This window comes from Theropithecus gelada, chromosome 3 (genome assembly GCF_003255815.1).
Source record: "Theropithecus gelada isolate Dixy chromosome 3, Tgel_1.0, whole genome shotgun sequence".
NCBI lineage: Eukaryota > Metazoa > Chordata > Mammalia > Primates > Cercopithecidae > Theropithecus > Theropithecus gelada.
This window is the reverse complement of record NC_037670.1, coordinates 84,352,611-84,375,327: the sequence shown is the minus strand read 5'-3', so window position 1 is coordinate 84,375,327 and position 22,717 is coordinate 84,352,611. Positions and strand designations below refer to the sequence as shown.

Here is a 22,717-nt window from a genome sequence, read left to right as displayed (position 1 = left end):
AGTTTTATGCAGTCCTCTCTCTGTTGGCTTCCCAAGGGGGAAAATACATGCAACAAAAAAATCTTTGTTTTTGTTTGAGTTAGCTGACTACTGGAAGAAATAGGTGTAATCTCTATTTGCCAGATCTGGTAGGACCATTTCACTTTAACAAAACAAGATTTTCTTCTTTAAGTAAGTTGGCTTCTGACTGGCCACGTATTAATTCATGCATCAGAGAGTAGAAGGCATTGGGATAAAGTCCGTTTCCGCCAGGGTATCTGGCTATGGTGTGGTGCACCATTACGGAGGGTCTGATTTGCCTCACTGCAATGACAACATTGTGCAGAAAAACACTGACTCCTAGGAGGAAAAACAATATTATAGGCTCAAGCTTCTACAATCATATCAGGGAATGATCCTGTGTCGAAGGTGACTGTCAGAATGCTGGGGGCCTCCAGGGTCATCTTCTAAACTACAACATGACAAAATGTTTTCTCTGTCTATTCTCTGCATTTTCCTTCTGCTAGTGTTTCCCTAGATTCATTTTTTAACATCCATTTCAACTACTCTGCCTTGATGAATAATCCTGCAGTAACAAGTCACAAATGTGTACACAGTAGAGCAGGGATATTTTTCCGTAAGGAAAATAGATTTTTATGTCAAATCTTAGAAGAAATAATTAGGAAAACAAAAGGGGGAAAGAAGAGTTGAAATTCGACTGATGGCATAACAAGCTTTGTCCATTCGTGACTCTGCAACAATGAGAAGCCTGAGACTGCAGGAGGCACGCAATGCCCAGAGAGCTGCCTTGAGCTATTATGCATCTCTGCCTCAGTTTCTTCATTTGTGATGAGAATGTTGGGCTCACCCAGCACTGTCCAGTAGTGAGAGCCACAAATGTGAGCCACATACGCCATTTTAAATGTTTTAGTGACCGCATTAAAATGGTTAAAAAGAAACAGGTGAAATCATTTTAAGAACACTTTGATTTAACCTGAGATATCCAAAATATTATCATTTAAACATATAATCTGTATAAAAATGTTAATGTACTACTTTACATTCTCTCTCTCTTTCTCTCTCTCTTTCTCTCTCTTTGATATGAAATCTTTGAAATCCAGTGTGTATTTCACAACTACAGCATATCTCAATTTGGACTAGCCACATGTCAAGTGCTAAATATCCATGTGTGGTCAGTGACTATGGTATCAGACAACACAGGGTAAATCAGTGGTTTATGATCCTGGCAGCCCAATAGTACCACCTGTGGAACTTATTAAAACACACCAATACCCTTCCACTCTGACATTCTGCTTTAATTGGTTTGGGGTGAAGGCCTGGGCCTCTGTCTCTTTTAAAAGCTCCACAAGTGTTTCCAATGTGTAGCAGAGGTTGAGAACCACAGTTCTAACTGATCTCTGAGGAATCTTCTACCCTAATATTCTATGATTCTATTTAAGGAAAGGGATTGCAGTAAAGCGTTCATTCAGAGTTCAAGGGCAGCAAGCGGTTGTTACAAGCTTGCCGTATCCTGCAACACATATTTAGGAAAATATAACTGATAAAGATTAAAATATACAGAATGAATAACTTAGACAATAATTCTTTGCACCACAAATGAGCTCTGTTTTGTGTAACTTTCAAATGTGGGTGTTTTAAGTGGTCTGCTTCCCTAGAAATCTTAATTTAGGATTTGATTTACACGTAGCCTCGTAGAAACTCTCTGTTTTGGAAAAGGTCAGGATCCTCACATTTCAGTTACAGTATTTTGCCAGCTTACTCTTTTGCCCCAGATACATGCCTTTAGTTGTTTGGGGAGGGAGATTTTTACTCCAGTTGAGACATCTGGATCCCCCAGAATTTTCTTCCCTCCAAGCTTTTAACAAGCTTGTGTTATTGTCTAGACCAGAATTGCTCATATCAAGATGTTAGTTATAACCTCCTAGACTTAAGGTATTCATTTTTATTTATCACCTTTTAAAACATTAGAAGAATCAATATTTTTCAATGCACATCAGAATGCTTTATTTTAATATACCTGTTTTTAATAATACACCAGTCTGTGCATTCACTAAAGGATGCAAAAAGTATAAAATAAAAAATAATTTCCAAACTCCTCACGCATCTTCTTGCGAAGTCTACAAACAGAATTGTTTGTGGAGGGGAGGAGAGACCTTGGTGTCAGTCCCTTGTGACTTCATGGTGCGAGAGCCTCTGCATCCCCAAATTCATGAGTCATTTCACTCTGACCCTCACTCTCCTTATCCCCTGCAGAGCCATCTATTTCCAAATACATGTCTATTCGACCATATCGCCTTTAAAGCATGACTATAAACTAGTTTTAAATGTAAAATTACATGTTTTTCTACATTTCGTGGTGATATTTGTGTTTTCTGTAATGTCATTCATTGGAAGAATGTTAGCCTTTGTTTATTAACACATAGCTCTAATCCCCATTTTATAGATGGGAAAACTAAGAGATTGCCAAGGCTAGGCATCCTGCTCATTGATTAGGTGGGTGGTCAGTAGGAGAAAAGAGCTCACATTTATTAGTGCCATGTATTCTAGATATGCCAGATAGAAGCACTGCTTTGGGTGGCTTCCAAGCAGGGATTTTCCAATTGCTTGTACTATTGCACTTGTCTTTGTATTTATAAATACCATTCTTTCTGATGCTTTCCCATGCATTCTTTGCAGTTAAATGGTTTCCTTGCTAATACCTCTTACTTCCCAGCTTCAGGCTACATGTACCTGGATTGATTAGTAAATACACAAGGATATATTAACTTCTTAACATGGAATCTGTTTTAAAAGTTGCATAGAGACATCTGTTGCAAACCTGTGTTTTTGGTAGTATCCAGGGAAACTTTCTCTCAGGCTACTTTGTGATTGACTGTTAAAAGGATTGTGTGGAGAGACAATGAGATTAATGATGTAAGTTACTCATCTGTTTTGGGGATTGAAAGCAAAGGCCTGTACGTATTCATTTATTGAGCAAGATAGACTCTAGCCCTAGCTCCTAAATTATCTTTTATAAAACACTTTAGCCCTTGTCGTGCCAATGTACTGTCTTCACACTTGGTCTGGAGCCATCTGTGTTTGAGTATTTGGTTTTTGTTTTCTCCTAATAATGATAATAGGTTGGGCTTGGCCATTTGCAGTCTCTGTCTGCATTTCTGTGTCTTTGATGGGTGAGATATTGATTAATAGTGCAATTTTTGACCAGTGCCAGGGAGCCGTTATTTTGGCTTCTTTCCTCCAAGCATCATGCTAAATTTAAAGCAATTTTAATATTTATACATATACATGCTTATGGTGTTTATGCTTATATGAAAATAAATATGTGTATACATAGAAACCTGGGCCAGTGAGGACCACAATGTTAGTAGGGCATATACTTGCAAATGTACTTATCATCTTTTTTAGGAAGCCCATGGACAAACTGTAACTCCTATTGGACAAGTATCTATTTGTAACATTGACTCAGATACATATTGTTGATTAAAAGATATAGTGAAATTTAAAAAATTGAAACCATATTTAAGACACTCCTTTTTTCTAAGAAGGCCTGTCTAAGCACACATTGTTTACAATTTTGTCTTCCAGTTTTGCAAAATCGGATGACTAACCACCGCCATTCTTAGGGCTGTGCTGTGTTGACGTCATCAAAGATGAGGGTGCAGTGTTTTGGCACCACGCAGCAGCATGTAATTTGGAATTGTACTTTTTGCTAAACACCCGTGCTGATCTCCAAACCATTCAAAACACTAAAAAACCAAAACAAAACAGTAATGTCTGCTGATTGGATGGAGGCAGCATGAGCAAAGTACAATTTTTTTTTTTTCCATGTGCTTTGGAAGTGCTTACAAAAATCAGGGAGAAAAAGAGTACGTATAATTACTTAACATGCCCTTTGGAAGGGACATTCTTAAGACAGACAGGTTGAGTCTTTAACCTAAAGTTCATTTTTATCCTTTCCAGGAAATGTGCTTTCTTTCTTTTTTCCTTTTTTTTAAAGCACAAACGTGGTTGTATCTTTAAAAGGAAGGCTTAAGAGTAAATCATGTGGCTACTTTATCTTTATTTAACGTTTAAAAGATATTTTAGGAGATCTATTTAGAAGTCTTATATTCCTTCACATAGTTGTAGTTATTTAATGCTTGTTAAAAAACATAGGGGGTTTTGGAGATTGGTTGTACAACAATGTGAGTATACTTAACACTACTGAACTGTACACTTAAAAATGGTTACGGTGAGGCTGGGCATGGTGGCTCATGCCTGTAATCCTAGCACTTTGGGAGGCCGAGGCAGGAGGATCACTTGAGTTCAGGAGTTCAAGACCAGCCTGGCCAATATGGTGAAACCCCGTCTCTACTAAAAATACAAAAAAATAGCTGGGCATGGTGGCACACGCCTGTAGTCCCAGCTACTCAGGAGGCTGGGACAGGAGAATCGCTTGAACACAGGAGGCAGAGGCTGCAGTGAGCTGAGATCGCACCACTGCACTCTAGCCTGGGCTTTGCAGCAAGACTCCATCTCAAAAAAAAAAAAAAAAAAAAAAAAGATTAGAGTGGCAAGTTTTATGTTATATATATTTTACCACAGTTATAAGAAATCGGGAAAATGTTTGCTTGTACCCATTCCCCAGATGGGGGAAAGTAGGATGTACAGACCATTTGTTTCAAGCTAGATGCATCCACTTTAATTTTTGTATTGTTTTGTTTTTTAAATTTGCATTCACTGATTTTTATTTCAATAGTTTTAGGGGTACAAGTGGTTTTGGTTACATGGATGACTTATGTAGCAGTAAAGTCTGGGCTTTTAGTACCTCTATCACTGGAATACTGTACATTGTACCCAATAGGTGATTCCTGTTCTTCACCCTTTCCCACCTTTCCCCCTTCTGAGTCTCCAATGTCCATTATACCACTCTGTCTGCCTTTGCATACCCCATAGCTTCCACTCATAAGTGAGAACATCCAGAAATTTGGTTTTCCATTCCTGAGTTACTTCACTTAGGATAATGGCCTCCAGTTCCATCCAAGGTGCTACAAAAGACATGATTTCATTCTTTTTTATGGCTGAGTAGTATTTCATGGTATACATATACCACATTTTAAAATATTTTATTTCCGTAGGTTTTGGGGGAGCAGGTGGTATTTGGTTAGGTAAGTTCTTTAGTGGTGATTTGTGAGATTTTGGAGATGCTTCCACTTTACTGTCATAATGGGAAGGTCAAAAATCTAAACAGGACTTTTGCACTTTGGGATAATGTAGAGAGATGACATTGGTATGTGCGTGATGTGATTTTGACGCATAGGAGTATCCAGGGTAGCTAAAAGCTAGGTACGTAACACTGCATGCCTCTTTTCTGGCTTGGATCTGGGTGAGCCCTCTGTGTAGAAAGCTGTATCATTCCATTTGAAAATGCATTTGACCTTATTTGAGCAGTTTTTAAGAAATTTACTTGATTGCCTTTGGGGTGTGTGTGTGTGTGTGTGTGTGTGTGTGTGTGTGTATATATATATTCAACTGAGATCAATGAAAAAAGTCAGGCAAAGTAGCCTTGTAGTTTATGTCAGGGAATGCAAACCCACACTTCACAGTAACACTGACCAATGAGAAGTTGGTTTGTGGGGGACAACCTGGGAGTTGAAAATTTTGGAGACTGATCACAGGGGGAATGGTGGAGGAAATTAGAGATACTTGACTCAGAAAGGAGGAGACCCAGGCTTGTGCATAATATCAAGGAACAGTCTGTGGACAAGAGGATACTATTTCTGACTTCCTCTGTGCTTCAGGGAAAAACAGTGAAAATTGCGGGAAGGAGACAGTTTGCTGTGTGGAGAGATGAGGTTTGCTGTGTTTGCTCTTTTGGCTCCGAAGAGGGAAGAATTTTGGAACAAGTGAACCTATACATCCATGGAAAGGACTGTCTCAGAAAGCAGTGACCTCCCTGGCGTGGGGTGTCAGAATTATTATAAGAAGAGTTTCTGGAAGCAGTAAGAAGCAGGGCTGAGTCAGTTGCTCCTGGCTTTGTTGGATTATGAACACTTTAAACAATTAGGTAAAAGCTACGAGCTAGTTTACAGAAAAGTAACACATCGGCAAATGTTCATGAGAAGGTTCATGGACCCAGAAGCCATGGACTCCAGAATGAAAAAGTCTCTGGGCTCAGTGATGATGCTTACCAATGCACTGGCTATATGGACACATCAACTTAAAATTGCTGTGGTTGAATGAATATGATCAGTTTCATGTGGTTCATCCTACATGTGTTGGTGCATACATTACATGTATTAAGCTAAGAAAGTAACCAGAGCTAATGAACTTCCGGTGATGTGTGTAATCAGGAATGGAAATTCACATTCATTGGATTCTCATTTGTGTTTCTCTATGAGAGTAACTGCCTGTTTGCCCAATAGTCCATACCTAGACAACCACTGATTAATAACACCTTACATTGTTTAGGAGTTTCAAAGTAACTTTTTTTTTTTTTTTTTTTTTTTTTTTTGAGACGGAGTCTTGCTCTGTCACCCAGGCTGGAGTGCTGTGGCCGGATCTCAGCTCACTGCAAGCTCCGCCTCCCGGGTTCCCGCCATTCTCCTGCCTCAGCCTCCGGAGTAGCTGGGACTACAGGCGCCCGCCACCTCGCCCGGCTAGTTTTTTTGTATTTTTTAGTAGAGACGGGGTTTCACCGTGTTCGCCAGGATGGTCTCGATCTCCTGACCTCGTGATCCGCCCGTCTCGGCCTCCCAAAGTGCTGGGATTACAGGCTTGAGCCACCGCGCCCGGCCCGAGTTTCAAAGTAATTTAATAGAAATTGTCTTATTAGGGTGATATGACAACACAGTGAAATGTGAAGGACAGATATTATCCTTCCCATTTTAATGGATGCAGAAACTAAGAATCTCAGGGCTTAAGTGGTATGTGCAGTCCCAGCTAAAGTAAGTGCCAGACATATAACTGGAATTCAGGTATCCTTCCTTCCCTTCTTCCTTTTCTCCTGCTTCTCTTTGTCCATCCCCTCTGCCTCCATACTAGCCACATACACTTATGGAACCAAGTGTGCTGTTTATTACTAAGAAGCAGCAACAACCGCAAATAAACCAAGCAGCTCCTTTCCAACACAAATATCAGCACCCTGTTTGAGCCTAAGTTCCTTTCCTTCCTTCATCCCTTCCTTCATTAAATATTAACTGAGCATCTATTATGTGCTGGGTACCAGGGATACATGATCAAAATCAGACACAAACTCACTCCTCATAGAACTTGTACCAAATAAGTCACTGCAATTTAGTGTTTCAGGAGGAGGCTGAGGGGATGCAAGCCTGGAGACAGAAAACTCAGTTAAGGGCTATTGTGGTTATCCAGGCAAGAGGTGATGAGGGCTTAAGCTATGATGGGGCCAGGTTCAAAAGCCATGTAAGAGGCAAGAGCAGTATGACTTGGGGATTGATTAACTGGAAGATGAGGGGACCAGAGAGTGGGGGAGATGGAGTCAGGATAAGCCTGACCTGGTAAGAAAGTCTGGGTCATCCTTTGTGGTGCTGAACTGGGGGATGGGTTCTGGCCCAGTGCCCATGGGCTTGTGTCTGCATCCTGAGAACAGAAAATGGCTGTGAACAGAAACGCCAAGAGCAACTCTAACTGAAAGGTATAGTGCATTATTGGGTTCCATGGCAGTACCACTTTGATAACTTCTCCCAGAGTGGCTCTACAGGGAGAGAGGCACCCCCTCCGCCCAGGGCAGCCGCAGCTCTGGCACTCAGGGGGTCTAGGGCATGGCTGGGAGTGTTAGCTTCCTGAGGCTGCTGTAGCAAAGTAGCACAGACTCGGGGGCTTAAACAACAGATGCTTATTCTCTCACAGTTCTGGAGGCTGGGAGTCAGAAATCTAGCTATTGGCAGGGTTGGTTCCTTCCCAGGGCCCGTGAGGCGGAATCTGTTCCAGGCCTCCTTCCTTCTTCTGTCTTCTCTGTGACGTCACGTGATCTTCCCTTCATATAGCTGTCTCCAAGTTCCTCTTTTTATAAGGATGTCAGTCATACTGCATGAGAGCCCACCCTAATGACCTCATTTTACCTTAATTACCTCTACAAACACTTTATCTTCAAAGAAAGTCACTTTCTGGGACTTAGTTAGGACTCCAACATATCTCCTTTAAGGTTAACACAATTCAAACCACCACAGCACGTATGCCCAGCAAGCAGGCAGCACCCAGGTCAGGTAATAATGGGACTCTAGAACTGGCAGATTGAGAGTGATATGTTTTATAATCAGACTTTTTTTTAGCACATGCTGAAAATAAACCTCAGATAGATCCCTGGAAAAACTTGGAACAAGTCTTCGGAGATGGGGATCCACATGTTAATTACCAACTATGGACTTAGCTAGCAAAACACAGGAAAACAAGCCCACCCTTAAAAACAGATACATACGTGTTGCACTGACTGACAAAGTTTTGCCAGTGTAAGCATTATCCTTGGTTTGGCCTTGAATTTGTCCCCAGGAGTTTTAAAAGAGCAATGCTGAAAGGGTAACACCAACTTTTAACTTTAAGAAGAAAGAATTAAATACAAGTATAGTCTGCTACTCTGGCAGCCTTAACAGTTATTGTTTGGATGTGCTAATATTTACTGACAAGGACAAAAATCACCCATTCCCATAAACACACACACACACACACACACATGCACACACACACACGCACACACACGTGATTAGGTATAAATGTTTCAGTGTGGGAAGGAAAAAAATTCTGATTTTCTGGTTGTTGATGAATAATTTATGTGTATGTGTTACCTTCGTTTTGTACAATGAAAAGAAAGGCAAAATTCTGCATTTTAGAAACACATCATAATGAAAAGACAACTCAGTTTAAAATGGACAAAGATCCGACTAGACAGTTTTTAAAAAAATTTTGTTTTAGGCTCATGGGTACATGTGCAGGTTTGTTGTATAGGTAAATTCAATGTCTCGAGGGTTTGTTGTACAGATTGTTTTGTCACAGAAAATTTTTAAAAGAAAATACACAAATGGCCGGTAAGCACATGAAAAGATGTCCAGCATCACTACCTATCAGGGTTATTTTTAATGGCCAAAAATGTGGAAATAACCCAAAGCCCATCAACTGTTGAGTAGATAAGCAAAATATGGTACATCCATATATTGAAATATTACTTGGTTATAAAAAAAACTACTGAAATATACTATAATATGAATGAACCTTGAAAACATGCTCAGAAAAAGAATACAGCCGTAAAGGACCATATATTGTATAATTCCATACACAGGAAATGTCCAGAATAGGCGAATCCATAGAGACAGAAGGTAGAGTCATGATTGCCTAGGACTGGGGGTGGGGTGGGGAGTTCAGGGGTGACCATTGAAGAGTATGTGATTTCTTTTGGGGGTGATGAAAACATTCTAAAATTGTAGTGATGGTTGCACGAATCTGAATATTCTAATGCCATTAGATTGCACGCTTCAAGTGAGTGAATTGTATGGTATGTGAGTTAGGTCTCAACAAAGCTGTTAAAAAAAGATAACACATCATGGAGGAAAACATGGGCTGCTAAATTCAGTCAGAATACATGCCAAATAGGGTATTTTGATCCAACAGCTTCTCTGCATATTTGGTATGAGTAGGTGTTGATAGAGCATTTCAGACCACAGTCTTGCAGCATTTATTGTATGTATCTCCAGCTTGCACCTCTCTCCTGGGCAATGGCCTTCGCTTCCAGCTGCACCTTTGACATTTTCCTCTAAATGGATTGCTGCTTTTCCTTAATTTTCAAATTGTTCAAACACAAACTCATCCTCATACCAGTTCTCCTTCTGGCACACCCATTTCAGTGAGGGCCACCACTGTCCTCTGGGCCCCTAGATTGAAGCTTCATGCCCCTCACTAACTTGGCCCTTTTCCTTGGTAGTTGTGAACATATCGTTGTCACATCTTCTGGACTCTGCCTTAGCAACGTCTTTGCCCTGTCTCCTTCTAACCCAATTCCTCCTGTTAACTGTAGGGAGAATTATTTACTGTGTCCTTAGTGAGACTCCTCTCTTGCTCTACTATGTCAACCTTCATAACAAACTTAGCAAAGGGCTACAATTACCCCTTTTTATAGCTAAGGAAAATAAGGCTTAGAGGTTGAGGGACTTGACCAGTGGGACAAAACCAGTAAATGGAGGAGTTGGGTTTGGTTCCAGTTTTGTCTGGTCCCTGAGCTCATACTCTGTCCATTCTAGCTACCAAGAATTGCTCTCTTGTATAGATTTGAACATCCCATTTCCCTTCTCAAGAACCTTCGCTGGTGCCCTGTTTCAAGGCCCCTAGGCCAGTCTTAGCCACATCCTTGTAGGTGTACCCCATATTCAAGACAGATCCACTGTGGTTTGTGTTGAGTGCCTCTCTGGCATGTTCAAAATCTCTTCTTCCCTGGAACATCTGTGATCCTCTAGTACAGTGGTTCCAGACACACACGTGCATACATTCACCCAGACGTGCTACATTCACCTCCTGCCTGTGAAAACAGTACTCTCCAAGGCCCATCTCAGTCATCATCTCCTGATCTGCAAAACCAAAAGCAGAATGCAAAATTAATTAATTCCTTAGTGCTTTGTTAATCTTTTTCTTATGGTTTTTAAAAAATGTATCTTCTATTGTGATTATTTTTGTGTTTTTCATAAATTCCCTCTCCTGGATTATAAGCTCCATGACAACAAGAACTGAATCTTGCTTAGTTTTGACTTCTTTCATTGAATTAGCATAGAGTAGATGGTTACACATAGTAGATGCAAATTAATTTTGCATGAACTGACTAAAGAGACACTCACTCATTGTTGCCATAGACTTCCTAGAATCAACATTAGATGTTAACCAGCCTAGTGAGTGTTCCTGGAGGACCATCCTAGGAAGATTTTTTAGGTATACTGATGAAGTCCCCTTCTCTCAGTATCACTTTAATTTTAAACTCTGTTGCTTAAAGACAACTGTCATAATATTTTAGAAATCAAAAATGGAGGTGAATGAATCCATCACCGAGAATCTTATAACCCTAAGGAAAAACTCATTTTTCATTTTTACATTCTCTTGCATTCTTTGTCCAGAGAGGAACATAATTTGTAAATAGTTTTAATCAGAGCATAGACATATTTTAAAATTCTGCTTCCTTCACTTAAAACTATACCACAGACATGTTTTCATGTCGCTACATAGTTTTCAAAACTATGATTATGCATAATATTCCATTGAGTTGCTATGCCATAATTTCTTAACCAACCCCTATTGTTTGACATTTAACTTTGCTGTGGATTTTTAAAAAATGGTTGTAAAAAACACATGACCAATCTTTTGGCAAGAGAAATGTATACTCTGACGATATTAATCTCCTTTCCCTTAGGCTGGTTGAAAACTTTTCCTTTAGGGTTGAGCTTAGGCATAATTGTGACAGAAACCGAGTTTGTTTTGGATACGCACACTTTATTCCTTCTATCTCTGCCTTCCCACCTCTCAATGCATTCTATGTCCCCATGGTGCCTGTCCCAGGGACTTGGGGTCTGCGTTCCTCCTCCAGAGACTGACCTACCTCCCATGAACCCTGACCTTCTCCTCACTCCTCCTAGCCAGACTTCTCTCTCCTCTTGCATTTCCAAAGCCTCAATCTTAGTAAGACACTAGGCACTCAATCTATTTCCTTTCTGGGTTTATAATATTATACAAAAGGACTTCCGGAGATGGCTTTGTGATAATCCAGCCAAGGGCATCACTAAAGGTGGATCTTTGCTCTCTTTAGCTAGGACTCTTCCAGGTTCTAAGGATATGGCAGTGAACAAAACAAACAAAATCTCCATGTAGATAGGTAAATAATACTTAATATAGTAGTAAGTGCTAAAGAGAAAGATGAGGCCAAGGAAGTGGATCAAGTGTGCTCTTTCATGTTGCAGTTGGAATAGCTCAGGAAGATGAACTTTCAGATAAGGTGACATATGAGAGGAGAGCCACCGGGGAAGGGAGGAATTCCCATGGAGATGCGGAGAAGGAGCTTTCTAGGTAAGGGGCTGCTTGGTACAAGGGCCCTGTTGTTTTGGACGGTGAGCTTGAGGAACTGCAAGGAAGCAGATGTGGAGACAAGGAGGGAAGCAGTGGGAGCCGCTGGGTGGCTGATCATGCAGAGACTTTAAACATGCTGTGAACTCTGTATATTAATCTCAGCTAGGTAGGAAACCATTGGATAGTTTTGGGTAGAGCATCCATCACTTATAAAGTCCTCCATTGTGGTTGGAGGATCGACTGTGTAGGAGCAAGGGTGGCAGCTGGGAGACCCATGGGGAGGCAAGAGACAATGGTGGGCTGGACTGGGTAGGTTCTGGGAGAAGTGGTGAGAAAGAGTTGGATTATGGCTTATTTTGAAGGTAAAACTAGCAGGACTTGCTGATGGATTGGCTGTGAAGATAAGTAAGAAGTCAGGGAAGATATTAAGGTGCTTGATCCAAGACACTGGAAGGATGAAGTTGTCATCAACTGAGACGGGGAAGATGGCGGGTAGAACAGGGTCAGTGCGGGAGACCAGGAGTTCAGTTTTGGGCATGTTGTATGTAAAGAGATGCTGAGACAATGTGAGATGCTAAGAGCGGAATTCAGGGAAGGGGTCTCAGCTGCAGATAGAGTTAGAATCAGGATCATAGTCTCAGACATCAAATAGGCCAACCTCATCTCACAGCATACAGCCCTTTCCGCAGTGAGCCCCAGCCACACTGGGATATCAGCTCCTCACAGGGACCACAGCTTCCTCAGCCTCAGGGCCTTGGTCTGTGCTGCCCCTTCTGCCTAGACCATCCATGCTTTCCCGGGTTTCCCAATCTCAATATGTCCTGAACTTTTCCTCCATGGCACTTAAATCAATTTTATATTCCTTTGTGTGATGTTTAGTTTAATTAAAAAAAAATTTTTTTTTTGAGATGGAGTCTCTCTGCCACCCAGGCTGGAGTACAATGGTGCAATCTCGGCTCATTGCAACCTTCTCCTCCCTGGTTCAAGCGATTCTCCCTGCCTAAGCCTCCTGAGTACCTGAGATTATAGACACCCGCTACCACGCCCAGCTAATTTTTGTATTTTTGTAGAGATGGGGTCTCACCATGTTGGACAGGCTGGTCTCGAACTCCTGACATCAGGTGATCCGCCCGCCTAGGCCTCCCAAAGTGCTGGGATAATGGGTGTGAGCCACTGCACCCGGCCTAAAACAATTAAAATCCACATTCCCACCAGAATCTAAAATCTGAAATGTCAGGGATCAAGCATGTTTTGTTCATCACCATTTTCTCAGCATCTGGCACATGGCAGACACTTCTTCAATATTTGCTGAAAGAACCGATGACTGTTATTAATGTAATACTTTACACACAATGCGCTGCACCTCCTTTCCTGGTAAGAGAAGCATCCTTACTGGTTTTCTTATCTTCTTAATTTAATGGCTCTACATGCCTTGGGAACAAATGCTTTTTTAATAGGTACTATTTGAGGAGGGACTGGGCTGTGATTGGGAATTGAATTCTTGCTTGACTGAAACTCTGAAAAGAAAAGGAATTTAAGGTTTATATAAACTTCCTAATCAAAATCCCCCACCTCCTATTTCCTGGTCAGCTACTTCGTTGCATTTCTATGGACACCTTTATCTAGCATCGCCTGAGGCTATTTTATAGTGACCTTTGACAAGGCCTATTGCTTTCTAGTTGCCAAGTTTACCAAGGTGCTGGGGGCACAGAGAAGCATTAGAGGCATTGTGTCGGGATCTGAGCTGGCTGGCACCTCCTTTGCTGCCTCCAGCCTCATCCTGGGAGATGACAGGAAATGATAATGAAAGAAAGAGATTTGATTTACCAGGAAAGGCTTGTTAGCTCACAAAAGAGCTCTAGGTCTCTGTCTTTGGCAGCGCAGGGCTGTATGTAAAACAGGATTACATGAGGGAATGATCTCTTTACTGTCTTTAAAAAAGCTGGAGTAAGCTTTCAGAGATGCCTGTGTTGTTTGGAAACACACACCCTGGCTCCATGGGTACATATTTGTGTATTACACATTACACGTGTATATAGAGACATTATTGATCGATTGATGTATGAACATGTTTGTTGGGGAATTCATGAAAGAGGCCCCATCTTTATAGTTAACATTGCTGTAGGAGGCATGCACTCCATGAATGTGTATCGAGTTGAGCATTTGCAGTGCTAAGTGTGGAGCTAGGCACTGGGAAGCGCTGGCCAAGAAGAGAGAGGAGGTCCTTGCTTTCAAGGAACTTTTGAAATCGAATGAGTCTCAATCTCTTCTTCTGTAAGATGGGCATAATAATGATACCTACTTCACAGCCTCTTCAAGGGGAGTCAATGGCCGTGACTGTGAAAACACCACTTGGATTTTAAAATGCTGTACAAATTATGAGCGGCTGTTGATTGACGTGGCAAAATATAGCTATTTGGGAATAAATACTGGTTAATTTTTTCTAGTTCTGAATATTCTTTATCCCCATACAATCTAAGGTTTTACCCTTATAATTTAGGGGGTTAAGTTTTCTTTTGCTAGCATCCTAATAAAAAAAAAAAGAAAGAAAATGTCAAGTATGTAACTCAGTTTGTAAACAATTGGAACAGTTAGCTATTGCTGTATGACGAATTAGCATTGTCCCCCTAACAACATACATTTATTATCTTAGAGTTTCTGTGGGTCAGGAATCTGGGTGTGGTTTCTTTGTGTCTCTGCTCTGGATCTGTCACGAGGCAGTGATCAAGATACTTGCCAGGGCTGTAGTCACCCCAAACCTCAGTAGGGGAAGATCTCCCTCCAGACTCACCTGGTATTGCAGGCCTCAGGTGGTCCACACCAAGCTCACTTGTGTGGCTGTTGACTGGCTTCCGATTCTTGCTGGCTATTGACCCAAGACATTAGTTCCTTACTACTGGGGCCTTTCATAGGGGATCACAGCATGGCAGCTGGCTTCCCCAGGAGCAAGCAAGGGTTCCAAGGAGGAGAAAGCAAGAGATGGGAGTCTCAGTCTTTCTTTGGGTTCAAATCACTGAAGTGACATCCCAACCCATGTGCCATATTCTATTCATTAGAAGCATGTCATTGGGTTTAGCTTGTACCTATGGCAAGGAGATGACACAAGTTTGTACCAGAAGACAGGTCACTGGGAACATCTCAAAGACTGCCTGCCACAGCAATACATGTAAACAGGACTATGAGTTAATGCTGTATCTATGGCATTCATAATGTCACACTATTTGAAATGAAAGAAATAAAAGAGGTAGCACCATCGTTCCCCCGAGACAGTTAAAGTTAAGACCGACAAGGAAAATTGGTGTTAAAGCCTTCTAGATTTTGAGTTGCAATCAGTAAACAACTCTGATTTTTTCTTTTGCTTGTGGCACTGGCTCATGCTTGGGCATTTACACTCTCTATTTAGCAAGAAAGTATTTGCAAGGTACCTTTCAAATATTGGAGGTAAACAAAGGTCAGTCTTTCCTAAGCAGGAGTAACAAAATTAAAAATATTTTAATTTTAATTTGCCAGTTCACAGATTGATGTATCCTCCATTCACTTGATCACTTTTTTTGACAAACACCTGAAAACAAAGCTCTTCCAATCGCTTGAAGACAAAGAAAAAGAAAATTTTAGGTACAGAGGAGTTCTAGTGGTATGAGAATGAGCTTTGCCATGGTTTAGAAAAAGGAAAAAGGCCAGTGTGGGCAGAATGTGGTGGACAAGGGGAGAGTGTGACCAGATGAGTTCTGGGTTGGGGACCTGGGTCACTGGAGGTGTGGTGAGCAGACAGCTGTTTAAATTTACATCTAAATGCAATGGGGAACCTTTACAGGATTTGAGGTGACTGCAAACAGCTATGCCTTTTTTTGCTTTTTTTTGTTGTTGATTCTGATTGCATTAGCTATATTGCAGTGAGCTGTTGCTGAAAGAGATTCTGATGTCTATTAACCAAAAGCCATGTTTGGGCAAAGATAAAAACATGCACTGAAACTTTATAATAGAGTGCTATAATTATGCAATGTGTTTTACACGGAGTTGGAGCGTTGTATATTTTGCCCAGCCAATGGCAAGGACAATGTGGTAGATGCATCTGGAACAAGGTTCTTGGATCATAGGGATTCCTAGTATTAGTTTCATGTGACAGAACTTACAAGAAATTCATTCAGAAAAACACCCAGTGTAGGAGTCATTTGGCATAATCTGTGCATATTTTCTCAAACAAGCAGCAATCATTTTTTGGTTGTGTCATCTACGGCTGTCACTTGTACGCAGTTTTGTGGCTCTTTTGCAAGCCGGCAGGCACATAATGGTCATCTGGGATTTTCAAATGAGAGTGTGCCATTTAAAATTAGTGGTCTTGGTAATTTCTCTTTCCTCCAAATTTCCCTTGAAGCTGACCTTGTGAGAAGAACACTCTGCATCTATTTTTCCTGAAAGAGTAACTGGGAAGGAAAAGTTCTTAAGTCTTAACACTGGAATTCAACCAGTTCTAATCCTAAAATCTTTCTAGTGTGTTTCTGTCTGAGTCAGAAAGGAATAAAGGAATTTTAGATGGCTTGAACAAAAATCATGAAAAAATGATAACTATATCTCAAGTTCAGGGATTCCCTCAGCTTTCTTCTTTTTAAAATTTAAAGATAAATTTACCATTTTCTGATTCAAAAATACTCATTGTAGAAAATAAAAAAGAAGAAGAAAATTCTAACCAAAGATTATCACTTTTGGTGATTTTGATACGTATCCTTCATATATGTCTTCATCCATATCATCTAGTTATATTTCATATTTGCAGTTTTGTGTTTGAATTTTTTCTACTTGTTATTATTTTGTGAACATTTCCCCAAGGTCTTAATTTTTTTTTGAAAATATGATTTTAATAGCCTTAGAATTTTCTGTTTGTTATAATTTACTTAAGTCATTTTCCTTAATATTGGTTGCATTGTCTATTTTGATTTTTTCCTGGTAATAAATAATATTGTGATAAGCCATCTTGCACATAACCCTTTATCTGCATCTCTTATTTTTCCAAAGGAATTATTCCAATGAGTAGGTGTTGATACATTTTGCTAAATTGCTTTCACAACAGCTTGTACTGATTGCCTCACAAATATCCAGGCTATGCAATAGTGCATATCACATCTGATTTTCAGCCAAGAGTATTGGGTATTGTACTCAAAAAGAAATAGTTGCCAATTTATTAGGTCAAAAATTGTTTTAATTTGCTTTTATTTGATTTAAAGGAGTATTGAACATTATTTCCATTTATTTGCTGGCAATTTATGAATTGTTCATCTTTGTCTATGCTTTTTGGCCATTTTTCTCTCAGGGTATCAATATTTTGCTTATCAAAATTTACAATTTAAAAATGTTTTTTAAGATAGGGTCTGTCTACGTTGCTCGGGCTAGATTTAAACTCCTGGGCTTAAGGGATCCTCCCACGTCAACCTCTTGAGTAGCTGGGATTATAGGCACGTGCCACCGCACCCGCCCAAAATGTACATCTTTTTAATATGGGAAGGATATGCACCCTTTATCTTTAAAATCTAGAAGCACAAGTATAGCTTGTGTTTTCAGTATAAAAAGATTTTAAAAATTTCTTGTGGTTCTTCATTTCTTGTGGTTGATTTATGAGTCTGTGAATATGTGAACACAGTTTACGTTTAGAATTACACCACTTCTGCTTCCTGTAGCTTCATTTATAATCTTCCTTATATTTTTTCTGTTTTCCTCTTTCGTCCACTGTAATAAAATGTTTAAAAGATGCAGACTTCTACTTATCTCACTTTACTCAACTCCACTTTTAGATGGCAGCCTGCCGAAGAAACCACAGTGTGAAGAGAATCTCCTGTGAGACCTCTAGAGGGTCAGTAGCACTAGTTGAGAGAAATAGTTGAGGAGAGGAAAGGACGGCTTCTGGTTTATTCCGTTTAACTAATGACCTTCCTGATGCCGGCTCAGAGTGAGCAGAATTAGTTAACAAGGGCTTGGGGGCTCAGGAATTCCAGGTATCTGACCTTCCACTTGCTGCTTCTGCCTGTGGCCAGAGGCGACTCCTCATCTCAGCTCCATCTCCACCACCTCATTTTATAATGGAGATGATAATACTTCAAAGGTATGCACTAATTAATATTCTTGGAGGCTCTGAAAATATAATTACTAATTATTATAATGATTATATTATTAATTTCATTCCTTTTTTTAGAATTTTAATCAAATGCCAAAATTCAACACCCAGATCCAGTTATTTGTAGACTTTTTGTCAGCCTATTATCTTAGCAGCTTCTTTATAGTGATTAATTTACCCCATGCTAAATGAATTTCTTAAAATATAGAAACAACAGGATTTTAAAAGTATTTATAAATTTTGGAGCTCCAAGAAGAGAGAATACAGACAAAAAAGACAAAGTGTTGTATCTCCATAGATTATTGTAACTCAATAATTAAATAGCTAAATATTTGAGGCTGTTGATTTTTAAACCACATTAACTTACTTTTCCTTCAATGTGAGTCATATAGTCTGAGGTGGTTAGTTTACTGGTAAATAATTATACCTAAGACTATTACAGTTTACCTAGATATTCAACAGGAAAGTCATATGAATACAAATAATTTACAAACGACATGTGCTGAACCATGGCCCTGGCTTTTGTTGTGCAATTTTAAGTTTGGAACTGGGTGTTAATTTATTAAGAATCTTTACATCAATTTCACAAATTCATAGAATGTGACTCTGAGTTGACAATAGTTAAAACAATGTATATTTGGCACTGATGATTTTTCTTGAATGGCGTTGTTTTAATGTTATTTAATTTAGCACGCGAATGTCTTATTTTTCTAATTAGATCATATGCGCCTTAAGAGTAGGGACTATGTGTTGTAATTCCTCTAAAAGCAGAGGGATTCAATGAATACTGGAATTATCACCTAGGCCACCTGGCTTTCCCCCCGACTCCCTTCAACCTCTAACTAGCTGTGAGTTTTGGACACTTAGGTAACTGCATGCCACCTCAGTTTCCCAATCTATAAACTAAGAAATGATACCTTCTCTAATTTACAAGGCTGTTGTGAAGCTCCAATGAAGGGAACTCCCGAAGAGGGGGTGGGTGGTTAGAAGCCTTGTGTGGGCTTGTAAAAATTCAGTGTCATTTGGGAACGTTATTTTGTTTCCAGATGTATGATGGTCAGTGGGAATGTGCATTTTGACCTTTTCCCCTCCACTTTTTTTTTTTTTTGGCCTGGGAGATTTTGCATATTGATAAGAGCTGAAAGATGATTTAGCAAAGTTATCATCAGATGTTTCCAGTTCTAGTGGCTTTTAGCTTCTGCTGGGCGGGCCTTAGAGGGCCATATAATCAGCCTCTTAAATTTAAGTGTCAGCTGCATCGTCTTCATCAGCAGAAACATTTCAAACATTTATTTTCTTTGCAAAAGGCAAGTTTTAGTGGTGGAGTCAATTTATTTCTGAAACAATCTCATTTACCTGAATGAGGAGCGCATATTTATTTTCAGGGTAAGTGGTTGGGTTGTATAATTCTCATGTGACAGATGAACCAAACACTCAGCTGTAAATTACATTTGGCTGGAAGAAGATGCTCTGGTATGAAACTACATTTCTGCCATTGCTCGCTTGTTCTTCTTGACTGAGAGCTGAAAGATTGGTGACTCTTGGATCTACCTAGAAAATGAAAAAATATTCTTTACAGAAACCAGAAAGGGGTGAGTAATACCATATACACATATTTATATAAGAAGATTGGAAGAAGCAACCTGGGTGTAACATTTCTCTGTCCAGCAGACTGAAAGTGTCGCAGAACATGTCGGAGTGGCTTGTGGCATGATGGTTTATTTTCAAAGACCTTTTGAAAACACCATCAAGCCTTTTTCTTTTGTTTTATTTTAAAGTGGCCTTTCACTGGCGTCATTAATGTGTCACAAAGTGGATTTTTTTTTTTGTTTCTGTGAGCCATCAGTCTCATAAAAATTAAATGTGTGCATTCCTGCAACCTGATATGCCCTCTCCAGTAAAAATCAATGCCTCTTGCCCTTGCGGCTCAAGCTGCAGAGGTCTTTGTAGCCTGTGTTGTGTGCATTTGTGCATATGGCCTTTCCACCCATGCTGTCCAATGTTTCTTAAACATATCTGAGAACTCAGTCCCAGTTACAATGTGTTGGCTTGTGTTTAGCCTGTGTGTGTTTGCCCCAAAACAGCAGAGTGTGGTTCCCTGCCCCCCATGTTTGCCCTATTAAGTGGGCACAGAACGGGGCCCTCTTACTACTTATCTATGTATTATTCCTTTGGTTGGGTGGCAAGAAGACCTGTTCAGGGTGGATTTTTGGAGGGATAGAAAAGTTTAAAACGACTTAGTTCCTTTTCAGGCTTGAATTATACTACCTTAACTATACCAAGTGCAAAGATTTTGACACTTATGATGGCAAATTATTTACTTGTAGTTAGATGCAATTGCCATTTTTTTCCAACCAAGTACAGTTTCCAAGGCATTTTCTTTCTAGAAAATAATCAAATGTTGAATTTTAGGATTAGGTTTCAAATGAGAGTAAAGACTGAGATTCTCTGAAGTATTACTTGAACTAATCGTTGCCTCTGATAAATGGGACCAGCCCCACCTTTCACACCATTTGATTGTGAGATTTAAGAAAGTGTTACCAAGCTAATGGGATTTGGGGGGAACAGGTTGCATTTACTCTGCTACATAACATTCTAAAGATGGAATTGTGTACTATGCTCTTGAGGTAACTGAAAGGTTGCATTAGAGGCAAATGATGAAAAGCCCCTGGCTCTACTTTCCCCAGGTTTCAAAGGAGAAGCAGCAGCCAAATGTCTTTGGTTTGGTGCAATTCAGTCATGATTTTGTCTCCACTTTGGCTGCATCCATTAGAGAACTCAGCTCACGCTCATAAGGTCCCGCTCCCAACCGGCAGTAACATAGATGAGCACCTGTTAAGGGCCATGGCTAAGGACTTCACACTACTGTTTGTGCATGTTGAGAAAATAGATAAGCCAATTAAGTTAATGCCTACTGTAGGCCAGGTACTATGTCAAATCTTACATTGTCTTATTTAGTAGGTGTTATTATCTCTGATGAGGAAACTGAAGTTCAGAGAAGCTGAGGATTTTACCAAAGATCATGCAGTTATTAAGTTGCAGAGCCAGGATTCACTCTCTGTCATGGGAGCCTCCTTTCTTGGTACCCCGAGTCACTCTAGAAACTTGCCAAGAGAGATCATCATTTCATTTTCTTCAGACGAAGCTATCTGTGTGGCCCAAATCCCACTCAAGTCTTAGTTCCATAGATCTTCCTTCTATAACCTTCTACCAGTATTAGATGCTTGTTGGTTCAATTTGTTACCAAATATTTTAGTGAGTGCCTACAAAAACCTAATTTTAGTGACATTAATTTCAAGAAGTACCATAAAAGCACAGCTAATTTTACCTAACAACAGGAAACTTAAGGTGTAGTTAGTACTATAATCTAAATAAATGGATAGTCCTATAATCTAAATAAATGGAATTAGAACTACAGCTATTATTAGGAATCATATTATTAACAACCGTATTTAAAAATATGATCCAGTTAACTATAAACAATGCCATATAATCCTACTTCTTGAATGCAGTCACTCGAAGTTTTAACATTTTCCCTATTCTTTGTATGATATATTTGGAATTACAGTTCTAAATCTGTTCTGGAACAGAAAAGACGATGGAGACATTTGCAAGATTAAAATCTGATGACTTTCGGACTCAGGGTGAATTTACAAACACCGGTCATTTATCCCTACGTGACATTTTCCAGTTATCCAACAAGGCTTTTATTCAGGAGCCATTTGTGGTCAGGATGCATCATGATGCATCATTTATGTAGTGTCTTAAGTGTTTACTGGGCACAGCATGTGAGAGACAAAGCACAAGAATCCTGCCCAAAGACCTTACTACCTAGGGTCACATTGTTACGTAACAGAATTTCATCCAAGAGTAGATATTGCTTAACTCATTCATTTCTTGAGAGCTAGAGTTTAGGGTTTCCTTTAATATGTCGATGACCTTAACCTACTGATTTGTATTTTCACTTCCAATAGATACTCACACTAAAGAGTATGATGTATACTCCAGAAGCGGGCAGGGTATGAGATGGGAATGAGAGTGTAGACTCTGAGTAGCTGTCAAAGGTGGGTGTCGGGGCCACTGAGGATGGGTTAGAGATCACTGATCCCCCAACTTGACCATACAGGGCCTCTTTGTTTTCCTTACTTTTATATTTGAAAGATTTTTTTCTACCTGACAAGTATTAATTAATGCATTTTTCTTTTTAGATTAATGGTATTCATAATTATCAATCAGAAATTGTGATAAACATGAGATGTCTGATGTTACCATACTGAATCAAAATAATTGCAGCCAACAGTAAAGAAAGTTGACATTTTACTTGACACGTGAAGCTTCCTTATGTGTGAATAACTAAAAGTTTACATACACGTTAACCTTTTGGAAATACGGAAAATTGAACTGATCTCTGTTATTACATTCACAGACTTCCTAGGAATCCAGAGGCCCCCAAGTGGGGAGCAGCTGGATTTAGCAATTGCCTTAAATTCCCATCTACTTCTAACATTCTGTGATTTGTGAACACAACATTCCAACTAATAAAATTGACCAGTACAAATGTGCTTCCAACAGCAAATT

The 22,717-nt window shown here is 39.8% G+C and overlaps 1 protein-coding gene across 3 annotated transcripts in view; it reads left to right on the top strand.

Moving 5' to 3' along the window:
- Nucleotides 1-22,717, top strand: part of CREB5 (cAMP responsive element binding protein 5) — a 418,280-nt gene that overhangs the window by 6,886 nt on the left and 388,677 nt on the right. Inside the window, exon 1 of one of the 3 annotated variants that reach the window (XM_025380688.1) lies at nucleotides 19,452-19,525. The exons of the other annotated variants lie outside the window; for them this stretch is intronic. The gene's annotated coding sequence lies outside the window, so the exon portion shown is untranslated. Of the gene's footprint in view, nucleotides 1-19,451; nucleotides 19,526-22,717 lie in introns of those variants that run through there. 3 annotated transcript variants of the gene reach the window in all.